Source organism: Tinamus guttatus, unplaced genomic scaffold (assembly GCF_059628265.1).
Source record: "Tinamus guttatus ecotype Peru unplaced genomic scaffold, ASM5962826v1 Tinamus_guttatus_pri_ptg000133l, whole genome shotgun sequence".
Lineage (NCBI taxonomy): Eukaryota > Metazoa > Chordata > Aves > Tinamiformes > Tinamidae > Tinamus > Tinamus guttatus.
The window spans coordinates 4389416-4401639 of NW_028288667.1; the positions used below are offsets into that span (position 1 = coordinate 4389416).

At 39.6% G+C, this 12224-nt stretch overlaps 1 protein-coding gene across 2 annotated transcripts in view; it reads left to right on the forward strand.

Annotated features, from left to right (window-relative positions):
- Positions 1-12224, forward strand: part of ARHGAP15 (Rho GTPase activating protein 15) — a 301475-nt gene that overhangs the window by 31353 nt on the left and 257898 nt on the right. The window lies entirely within an intron of this gene.

Genomic DNA, 12224 nt, shown 5'->3' on the forward strand with positions numbered 1-12224 from the left:
GTCAGGCTCCTTTTGGAGTATTTTGAATATTTCAGCTGTGAAGGGAATGTTCTTCTGTATACTGCTATTTAAACAGGGCTCTGAATAAATATCCTAAAATGCTTTAATTTCGGTACTTCTAGATCCACGTAGAAAATAGTTTGCAAATTAGTTTCTATGGTAATGCATAATATATTATTGAAGGAATTATAATTTAGGAAAATTTATCTTCTACTGTATGCTATATTAGCATGCACATGCTTAAGACTAAACAAGATATAAGCAGATATATTAAAAATAGGCATGACAATGCCAAATAGCTTCTGTCTTCCGCAGTCATATACACCTGCATAAATGAGATACAAATTACTTCATTTTTGATTTGGCGACTTTCCTTGCAGATAAAGAAATGATTGTACAAAATTGCAGTGTCCTGCAAAATCCTTTTTATCATTTCAGCGTGTGGAAATTGTAGATTTGAGTTAGTTCTGTTTTATAAGAAATCATGGGAATGGATTCATCCTTTAATATATCTATAATCACGCAATCTGCGTATTACAAACTGAAATATATTAATTATTTTTTTAATGGCATTTATTGTAGAAAGAGATTGGAGAAAAGAAAGAAAGGTGAATTATGCCTTCCAGTGATGAATATCTTAGAAAAATTCAGCAAAATTGAAGCAAATTTAGGTAACTGTAATGGTAGGGCCTTAGAGTTCTCCACGGTGATCTTTGCAGCTTGATTTCAATTTTAAATGAAACTCAGATTGCCATGGAACTTGTGAAAGGCTTAGAAAAGGGATCTTTGTGCCTGTATTTTTAAAGGGAAAATGGAATGATTAGTTATATAGCCAGCTTAGCCTCAGAAAGTACGGGGTCAACTAGCAGAAAGGTTGTTTTCAGAAATTTAGGTATATATAAGTTTATGTTTGTATATAAATACCATGATTTAATGAAAAAGAAAATTTCAAAAAATAAAACATTGATGCAAAACTTGTTGATGCAGGTTTTGTTGAAACTTGCATATTCATGGTGCATACCCAAACTTGGTAAGTCACTTAATAGTTTGTGACATTCTGATTAAATATTAGCTGTGTGCTGTATCAGTAAAGCACACGTTAAATGGATTAAGAACTGATTAATTTACACATCTCAGAGCGTAGTCTCTGGAGAATCATCATCAACCGGGTGGATTTTTAGAGCTGTTCTCCAGGGACTAGTAGTGAGCTTGACACTAATCACTCTTTTTACTGATGATATAGAAGTAAATAGAATAATATAACTATGAGACCACATTTGTGGTCTCCACTTGTTAACATTTGTCTAAAATAATGGAGATTAGCAAGAGCGAGAATATTGTTGAAGGTTGGAAATAATATTTGACCAGTGTATGTCCTCCAGACTTCATGGTATTTAAGAAATGAAATTTCTGAAAGATTTTGAAGGGAAATTTGGTTGCACACTTACCTACATATAGGAACAATATTGGGCATCAAAGGGTTTTTTTTTTTTTTGATGTAGCAGGAAAAGGCTAATAAGATGAAGTCTCTAAAATTCAGAACAGAAAAATTTAACTGAGAATTAAAGCACATTTTAGCACTCTGAAATATTGAGGAGAAGGTTTAGCCAGCACTCACAATTTTCCTGATGGGTTAGAGAGTGATTTCAAGGATAACTGGGATCTAGAGCCCAGTGTTGAGCAGGTTTGGTGGGATGTAGCCAGATACACCTAAGACAGTAGCACAGAACAGACTTTTTGGAGACGTAACCTCGCCGCGGTTTTCCCAGCTACCATCATCCGTAATCAGCTAAATGTCTTTCAAACACTGCCGCAAGTGAAGTTCAGTGAGTTTGGGAAGACTGAAGAAGATGCAACGACAGGTAAAGTTGTGCAATTTCTATTAAAAAGGCTCTTGCTCAGGCTTGCTTGCCGTGTCTGTGTTATGAGCTGCTTGGCCTGGTGCAGTTCTGCAACAGGAGACAAAAGAGGGACAAAGTTGGCACACGCTAGGTGTGAATAAGCAAGGTCTCAAGTAGAAGGTCCTTTTCCCTTCACTCTAGAAATATTTATTTATGTCTTTGTTGTGCTTATTCATTTTCTTGAGGATTTTGGTCTTCAGCTCGAGTAGGTGACTTCTCCGACAGCACATTCAGCCCATCACGTTTGTACCTGCGTTTCCCACTATGGGTGGTGCTTGCTTTGTGGAGGGTTTTCTGTTATATGTAGGGTAGGTGACTTCCCTACCAGAACAAAATGAGGAAAATCAAATCAGTGGCAATTTCCAGTCTGTCTAGACGCTTTGGAGGTTTCAAACAGGATAATTCCATTTCTTCTTTTCTTTAGCAAATCACATAACGTTAATACAGTAGATATCAATGTAATGATAAAAGAGTAACGCCAGGAGATTCAGTGGGCTCAGATCAGAAATGTGCACTTTCTTATATGCTGTCTTAAATATATGAACTAATTTCTGGATTAGTACAACAAGCAGAGGAAAAGTGTAGCACTTGAAGTGTTTCTTTAAGTGTTTCTTATAGTACAGATAATAGTGCTCAGGCGATATGAACGATAGTGATCTTTTGCAATCCTAGTTCTTTGTTTGCAAAAACACAAGTGGGTGACACTTTTTAGTCTATGCAGCAAAGAACCAAATCAAGAGCCCTAAAAGGGCCATCAGGCTTCAGGAAATAAGTTTGGTATTAAAAAAAGTTTCATCTTTATATTATGGGACTTGAATCTGTCAGTAGATTTTAGTAAAGGTGCCGGAATATCCATTTTTTGGGGTGTGTGAGAAGAAGGTAAATTACATGTAGAGTATCTCAGAGCTACACAACAGTATTAGCAATCACTACTGTTCTGTTTAGTTTGCTACAGTGTTAGGTTAGATATAAAACTGAGAATATAAAGGAAATCTAAGCTTTTAAATATTTCACTTTTTCTAGCAGAATATCGTGATGCCAAATAGTCTTCTGCTAACTGACCATTTGCTAAAAAAGCTATTTTAAATAGATCAGTCATTTTTCTGCCTGTCATTTTTACATTAGTCATTATAATGGCACCTGGGAAAATCTGTTGGAGAGTTTGGCGTCCTCCTTTCCTCTCCCATGAGTGTTCTCTTGAGCCCCTGGACAACACTAATCTGTGACACTGACTTTGTGAGACGTGACAGGACCAAGATGAAGCGACTGCAAAACAACAACAAAAAATCACTGCTACAGAAGCTTCCTCAGGTTATTAGTGCAAAGGGAAGGGGAGCAGGTGGCAAGCTAGATGGCCATCTAGATATTATCAAGTTGACAGGTATCCAAGTGATTCTGTATTATATTATACAGTCTCTAATTATTGTCTCTAAGTAGTTTTTAATAAGATCTATATTTAGCTGTGGGGTTTTCAGTTGTAACCTGTGTTAGAAGATATTCTTTCCAATCACATTAAGAACATATTTTGTCAGTGAAAATATCTATACTTACAAATCAAGGTTTTTTCCATTGCAAACCCATTGTTTTACTCCTGCGTTACATGGAGTCATCAACCTAATGGTTAGAAATGGAGAGACCTACTATGGTATTGTCTTTTTGTGTTTACATTTATTTATTATTCCTATAGTAGCTAAGCTTGGAACCGAGCACAAAGCAGTTATTATTCAGTTTCTTTTTTGATGCTGGACATTCAGAGAGACTTGCTTGGCTCATGTTCCAGCTGAATCCCGTTTCGCTGGGGAGCCAGGACGTTTTGGGCCGCGCTTCCGTGCGCTCGGCCGCGGTCGCTGGACGCTTTTCTGCCCAGAAAGCAGCTCTTTGGGGCAGCCCAGCTCTCGGAGCCGGTCACCCCAGAGTGAACACTCGGTTAGACCCAGCCCAAATGTGCCCGCGAGCCCCGACGGCTCACGAGAGCAGAGCCCCGAGCCAGGCTGCGCCTCCAGCCCTACTGCCTCTTCTGGAGCTCTTTCCAGCCTGCTAACGAGCATCCGAACGGCGTTGGGGTGCCCCCTGCAAGGGAGGGCAGGCTTAAAAACAAACAAACAAAACAAACAAACAAACAAAAAAAACCACTTGCTATAATCATTTAGCAAATATATTTTGTTTGGTATTTTTACTCAGTTTTCTGTGAGAGTTTCTAATTGTGCTAGCTTCTTTGCCAGAGAGCTGGCAGAAACTAGGGGTCCTGGACTACTCCTTTGGAAGTATTCTCTATTGATAGCTCTCTGATTTTTCTTTTCCTTGCTTTGAAAAGTTTCAGGCAACCAGTCAAACACAATGAACTAAAGTATAAACCTTTTCTTTTGAATCCCATACATTGTATGATGGGGTACCTAAGAGAGCTCTGCATGGTCAGTAAAAATACATCTATAAACACATTAAATGTTCAAATAATTTCAATTAATTTTTAATAAATATAGTCTTTAGGATAATTAATGGATAGAAAACACTAAATAATCATGTACTTCACTATTTAAGGTTATGACTATGTGTATAACTGCTAATCAAACTTTCTTTGGGAAGAAAATAATGTTTTGATTCCACTATTGCTACATTTTCCTAGGATATCTGCATGTGGTTATCTTTTATCACTTAAAAATGCAGATACAGAAACTTTTCTTCTCTGCTGTTTTTTATAAAAAGAGGATATATAGCTTATTACTAATTAGATCTGGCTGAGATATTATTTGTCCAGGCAATGGCACAACTTAAGGTTGTTCTTTGTTTAACCAACTCTTGTTTACCCTCCACCTTTATGTATTGGTGAGACCGATTTCCATGGAATATTTTATGCAGTGATTTATATGTGGAATGTGCCCTGGTAGTGTAAAACTTTAGAAAGGTTTGGTTTGCTTCACTCTTCTTTCAGCATGACCTTCTTTATTGCTTCATTCCCCATGTCCAAGCTCGATTTAACCCAACTCAGTTGGGTTTTGAACAGGCGTCTAGTGCTGGGAGATTATGTCAGCTACTCTGTGCCCTCCTTCATGGAGCCAGGTGGATTGAGGTGGGCTCAGGTAGCTTTCTCCTGCACTTTGCAGTGTCGAATCTTAAATGGGAATCTTTGTGATTTCTTTGTATATTTGCCTTTTTTCCCTCCCTTTTTTAGTGTTTTTCCCCTTTGTGTTTCTGGCACACACATGTCCACAGGTGTTATTAAGTGCAGGGTAGCATGTGGTGTCCATGCTCCAGCGCTACCGCAGAGGAAGGACTTCCTACAGGAAACAAATGATCACTTTCAGGATTTTGCAGGCTGCCCATCTAAGCCCATCATTGCCTGGCATCTCCACACTAAGGGCAAGGATCCAGCGAACTTGTGAGTGGGCACCATGCCATCTGAACAGATGGGCATGGAAGTAGGCAGCCAGTAGACCATGTATGTGCATCAACTGTGGGTGTTGAGGGCAAGATTCCCAGTGGAGAATGTCCAAACAGCTGTCTGGCCTGAGCCAACATGCCTACGACCAAGCAAAAGTGCCATCCCTAAATCCTGCTGAGTTGGATTAACCTTCAAAAATAAAAATTGCTTCTGCAGTAGCATAAGGTGAGTTTTTTGACTTGTTTAAATCCGGGAGAAAGAATTAGGCAGGCAAGATAAGGATACGTTAATGTAGCATCCGCTAGAGAGGATCGTGCAGTCGCCTAGCAGTCTCAACAACATTTTATTCAAAGGTATTTATATAGTGTGTAGTAACTGAGGACTTACAGGAGTGTGACATCAATGTTAATTAGGCTGTTTCTGTTATGATGGTCCTTTCAGAAAAGACTGAGCTTTTGACTGCGTTCTCATTGTAGTGTGTGTGCTGGATGTCATTTTGAAAAGGCATTTTTTTTCCTCTGTTGTTTTTGCACATTATTAAGTTTTAATGATTTTGTCTGCCCCTCTGCCCAGGGGATACTCTTTTGGGGTACAGTTGCAGGTCAGAGTTGTTGACACAGTAGCTGTCATAACCAAGTTTCCTCATATGTTTTCTTTATTTTTCTAAGATCCAAAGGGGAAACAAAGAGGGTCTGTCATTGCTCTCTGTCTTCATTAACTTTGGTTTCTACCTTTTACAGACATTACCTTGATGTTAATCAAGGAATACATTTTTTGCACACTTACATGACAGTGGCAAAGAATATTGAAATACTGATGTCTGTTGCATTTTTGCTCTTTCTTTAAAAACTCCTTATTTATTTCCCCTGTCATCTGCAATGCCAAATGCCTGCAGGAGTTAAGATTAATATATGGTAATATTGTGGTTAACTAGAAGCACGAACTACATTAAAACAGAAAAATCTGAATAAGCAACGTATCAATGTATTTTCCTTAATTATATACGTATATATTTATTGCTGGTTGAGTACTGTCACAGTGTGCATATTGCTGTATTTGTTAGGTATTACAGGCTATAGCCTAGAAAAATCAAGTACCAATGCATAGCCCTCACTCCCCTTCAATCCCCCCCAATTAAAATGTATTTTTTTCTGGAATCAATGGGTATTGTATTTGATACAATTAAAGCATATTGAAGCTTTGATAGCAGGTTCCAGTTTGAATTCCAGCTGGAATGGAAAAGCTGAGGATTAGAGGCACACCAGCTGTTGGTGCCTTTGTGATTCCCTCAGCCCCCAGATGCCGGAATCTTAGGGATCCACAGTCAAGTTTAGAGCAGCCGTAGGATTTCTCTAACTTACATGGGTGGTAAGAACCTTTGCAGCCGTGTCCCCTGTTCTAGATACAGTTTTGGCAGATCTCCTGCTCTTAAAAAGGCTAAAAATGAAGCCAACGATATCAGCTGGGACTCCCTCAAAGCAAGGATCAGTTGGACAAGTATCAAAGTCCATTTGAGTAGCTAGAGAGGAACAAAAGACCTCCCGCTCTAGGGAAAATCTGCTCCTCAGCACGCCATTAATGTAGGAAAATACCTCCTGCCAGATACTGGTGTCTGTAAGAGTTCTTAGCCTTATCCACGGAGTTAAAATATCCGTGACCATGAATCTCTCCAAACATTTTGTGAAAGAAGATGCCATAGCTTCAAACAGACCATGCTTTGTGATCAAACTCCTAATCATTTCTTCTCTGATCACACGGTCTGTCTTAATTACTGGCTGAAATTTAACTCAGAATCTGAATAATTACTTTGCTCTTATAGCTCCCGCATGAAACAGCTGAATAAATCTGGTTATATTCTCATTAAAACAATTGTGACACTTGTTCACAGTAAGTTTTGAAGCTGGAGAGGATGCCTGTATGATTGAATGTCCTTCCTAAAAAATACCTACCTTCATAGACTGAAATACGAAGGGGGACCCTTATACCGTGGGAAAGGTCTCAGGGATTCTGATTTATATGGGAGCAAGAGGTCAAGGGAAGCAGAACCATCATCATTATTTTCACAGACTTCGGCAATCTGAACCGAATGTAGAAGCCAATGTGCTCAGATATGTAGAGGGAATACAACACAGTCCTGTGGGTTTTTATTTCTTTTTCTTGACTTCAGACTGCAGGCTCTGCTGAGAGTGTGTGATACGTAACATAGTGAAGCCTGTAAGGAGTGTGAAGTGGTTTTCTTATTAAATGATCCATGGAGAGATGATCTGGTCTGCAGCCAGCGCGCAAAAGCTCCATCCATCCAGTTCCCGCTTCCGAGCGCGGAGCGCAGTCACCTGCGCAGTGCGGGTTGTTCAGGGAGCTGCCATGGGGAGGGCCACATGAAATGGTACCTCATGCTGCCCTTTCTGTCTCTGGAAGTCTCCCAGAGAAAGAGCTAATATCGTGTTACGCTGCCTCGTAATCTCCATTACTCCTCTTCCTCCAAAGAAATCTCTTTGCACAAGGCAGGAGGGAAGCATCCCGTGGCGTGGACCTAACGTAACCCTCTTGAGGACAGTGTTAGCAGAGCAAGGCAGGCGCAGAGGGGCCTTTCGGAGGAGGCGCTGGTGGCTGTGAGTGCGGCGAGGAGCCTGCTCCTGCCCGGAGGAGCCTTCTCTGGGGTCTTTGTGCTTCACTGTCTGCTGATCTAACCCGCTGCAGGAGCCGGGCTGGCAGCACAGGAGCACGCCGGCCACCCGGTGACACCTTCCGTTTTTGAAGCTCAACGGGATCCTGCTCATCTGCTGAAATGGCCGAGGAACAATCCAAGGAGGAAGCCCAAGGAATTTGCTCAGTCTTTCACAGCAGGAAAGACACCATATCATGTCAGAGTTGTTTCCAAATAATATCTCTAGATAATGAGGGACTCGGATCTCTAAAACAGAACAGATCACTTGAAGCATGGCAGTGAATGAAATGTTACAGGATTTTCTCTTCTCTTGACGTAGACTAGGTGCCATTCAAGAGATGGTGCTATAAGAAATGCTACAGTATGTTTTGGTTGAGCTGCTCTATCTAAGCAGTTACAGACTGTCACCGCTGTATTGGAGCGACCGGGAATGAAACGGACACGGGCATCATTAAATCAGGTATCACCCCTCCGTCGCTGAGAGAGGGCTTTTCACAAAAGTTTATGCGACTAGTTTGTACTTTTATTGCAAACCTTCAAGCTGCCACCAGAAAGTTCGATCCTATAAAGAATTGAGTGTCCTGGCCCTGATCCAGAAAACCACTTAAGGACATTCCAAAGTGCTTTGCTGGATGAGGTCCAGAGCTGAGCAATGCTCAGGAGCTAGCTCTCCACAGTAGGGACCCTCTCTGTTTTTTTTGGTATTTATGGAGGAATCCCCATGATACTTTATTACAGTCTGTGTACGATGAAATGAAACAATAGATGAGACCCCTAAAAAGAAGGGACAAAACACGAACAGAGTGAAAACAGCTTTGTAGAAATCTAATGAAAGCTCCTATGAGAACCTCCTCTTTGGTGAGGCAGGACAGTGATTTACTGGGGAACCAGCAGGTAGAATTTGTCCTGGTGGTAATTCAAGTTTCCTGTGAAGTGCTCTGTTTCACAAGGTGCTGTTGGTTGGATCAAATGGTGTTTTTCTCAGGCTGCTGGTTGTTTTGGGGGGTAAATAATCTACAGTGAATTAGATATTTAGAATTAGATGATTAGAAACAATCTGTGATGAGAAGATTATTTAATATTTTCCCTTTTGGGTGTCACCTAGGAAGTTCTTAAGAATTATCATAGTTGTTGAGGGATAAAGTGAATTCAGGAGAACATTTTAGGCAGGATGCTGCAGATTGCACTTGAACAGCCTCTCTGGTCTTTTTGAGAAGTGGCAGTTGGTTTTGCTGGCTTTCGTTGAAATCAAAGGAGAAGTATACTGCTTTTGATGAAGTAGGTCAGAAATATGTTTCTAATAGGCAATAAAATCCCAATCAGTCCTTCAAGTCTCTCTTTAAATCAACACCTTCCTATGCGAAGACACTAACAGTGACTTCGTAGCGATGTGACGAAACCCTCCTCAAAAGAGGGATGATTCAAAGAACAAACGGGAGCACGAAAGAAACGAAATTAGAAATCAGGTTATTGTATTTTACTCTGTTAAAGGAGCAGTTGTGAGGTGGTTGCTCCCTCACTTCGGGGTGCCGGGGCTTTGCCTTGGTAGGACGTGGGGTGACGGTTCGTGCTCGGATGCAAGAACAGCTCCGGTAGGAGATGGATACCCCTTAGCTAAGGGCAGGGGGGAGCAGCTGAGGCTGAGTTTAACAGGAGCAGACTTGCCCCAGCCTCGCAGGCGCTCGCCGAGCGGATTTGCAGTGCTGCAGGTGACATTGTTGCTGACTGAAGAATGTTCATCACATCAGAAAACTGCTGAGGAGCTGACTTTCCCAAAAAGGAATCTCCCAAACTTCCCTCGTAAATCTCGGCCTTTCATGCCACGCTCCGAGGTGAGGTAGAGGACTTGTGACAGATACTATTTAGGTTTTGCTTTCGTTTATTAGGATAATCGAATGGAGCTTGAATCTGGAAACATCTCTTTATGGTCTATCTATTAAATCTGCATGAAAGAATGAACATACTCAAGCATGAATTTCCCTTTAAATGTTTGAGTAACTGAAAAATATACCCTTGGAAATAGTTAGCTTTCCTTTAAATATGCAGTTTTGCTGCACTAAGGGAATAATGACGATTTATTTATAAACATGGGTATATTGACCTACGATCATCCAGGTTCTCTTGTTAAGAATCTATTACTGCTGAACTGAGTATTTCACAAAGGAAGTGCCATGACTAACTCGTTCAGTGGTTTGGATAGTTGCAAAATATAGTTGTTAGCAAATTTCTATAAGGTCTAACAAAATTTAAGGACTAAAGCAATATAGTCTTTGTTGTTGTTGCAAGGCTTTCTTCAAGCTGTTTTGATTCCATTTTTGAAAGTTTAATTTCTGAACCAAAAGATTGCTAGAAGCGAGTATGAATTTTGTTGAAGTTTCCATTAATACTATTTGTAAGCCAACCATAGCTTGGAATGTTTTTCCAGGAAAGCTTGTTTTTTGGCTGTGGGTTTTGATTATAATTCTGTAACCAGGTTCGCATTCGTGAGCTTCAGGACTTGCTTGTGTGAGTTTAGCTTCTAGCCAGCAGTGACATTTGGTGCGATTTCTTTTACCTTGCCCTGTAAGAGAAGCAGATAGCATTGCAGCAAAATTGCCAAAGAATCATGTTAAATAACCAGGTAAGAGGCCCATTCTTGTTGTACCCATGCAGTTTTCCTTTAAAGCTCTCCTTTGCATAGAGGGAAGAGATTTTAAAGCATCCGTAACTGGAATTTAATTCATGTTTCCTGTAAATCTTGTGATTGTCTCATTATACGACTACTAATAATTTGCTAGTATTACTAAAACAGTATCTTTTTACTGTCTCTCTCCTGCATTTGGTAGTGGATGGATTTAGTGCCTATGAGGTATTCTTTGTAGAGTGTGTAAAATTGGGAACGTTTCTTTTTGTGACGCTCTGATCACTGAACCTAAGAGCAGACTGAAAGCTCCGATCAGGGCCCTGCACTTCACAAAGTTGCTCGTGGGACCCCCAACAGACACATGTGGTTGCAGAAGATGCTAGCTGAATGTTCAAATAGATATTGTGTGTCTTCTTATTTAACTTGGATGAGTGAATGATACATTTTGAAAAGCATCAGCGGGTGAAATGCTTTGCTGGGTGTTAAAGAATAATTAGAACGAGAGATCTGGGTAAGAAAGACTTTCTATGAACTAGACCTGAATAGTTTAGTTTTATGCCTTATGTGCTATAGGACCTTCAGAGTTGTTGAGTAGCAAACATAAAGTAAAAAAGATAAATCGAATTAATTTATTTTGAATTTATATACATGCCTCTGCTTGCATTAATATTAACTTCCCTCCAAAATCTAAACAGAGAGATTGTAATCTTAGAAGTTCTCTCAATAGCATCAGCAAATCATTCTTGTTTACCCTACATGCTAATAAAACAGGAACATGACACTCCTGAAAACAAGATTGCAAAATACAGAAAATGTGGTCTGACATTTTTTTTCTCCCCAAAGGAGGGACTGCCACTAACTAAAGTATTTCTTATGAAAGCTCGATTGCTTAAGATGCAGAATATTAAGAGAGAAAAACACTTTAGGACACAGCCATGTCACCAGCTGTTACTCACCCTTAATGAAATTGTTAAGTGATATTCTTCATAAATAGGTCAGAGAAACTTTTGAATTGTGAAAAATGTTTTATCTCGTTCTTTGAAATGTTTGTATTAAATTTAGAACGGGTAATTCATTAAGCTCATTAGTTCTGACTAGGAGAGCAGAGCAAAATATCTAGGATATAGATTTCAAGGCTTACAAATGTTACTGCTTACAAATAAACATGAAAGCAATGTGTGGAGGAAAAAAATATGGGATCATAATATGTTTAACTGTTTTTTGAGCGTAGCCCTCTGGATTAATTAAGAACATTTTATATATTCAGACACTTAAATATAAACAGAATACATTATGACTTTGTTAGCTCTGTTTTAATAGGAAAAAGGGAATGCATTATGATGAATACAGTGAAAACTAGATGAAATCATATTTTTATTTTTTATTATTTTGTTTGTTTGTTTGCTTCAGTTAGGAGACTATCACTGCATATTAAAGCACCCCAACTCCAAACTATATAATTTCTACTTCCAGTTGATGTAAAAGTTCTACCAAAAAAAAAATCTAAAAAAAAAAAGTGTGCATACTTTGGGGTGACCTGTTTTTATTTGCAGGTTTGTAAGGCTGCTGCACCTTTTTAAGCCAGATAGTTTTGTTACATTCTAACATTTGTCGAGAGAGGGAGTTGGGGAAATCAAGGACCTGGTGCTTGGG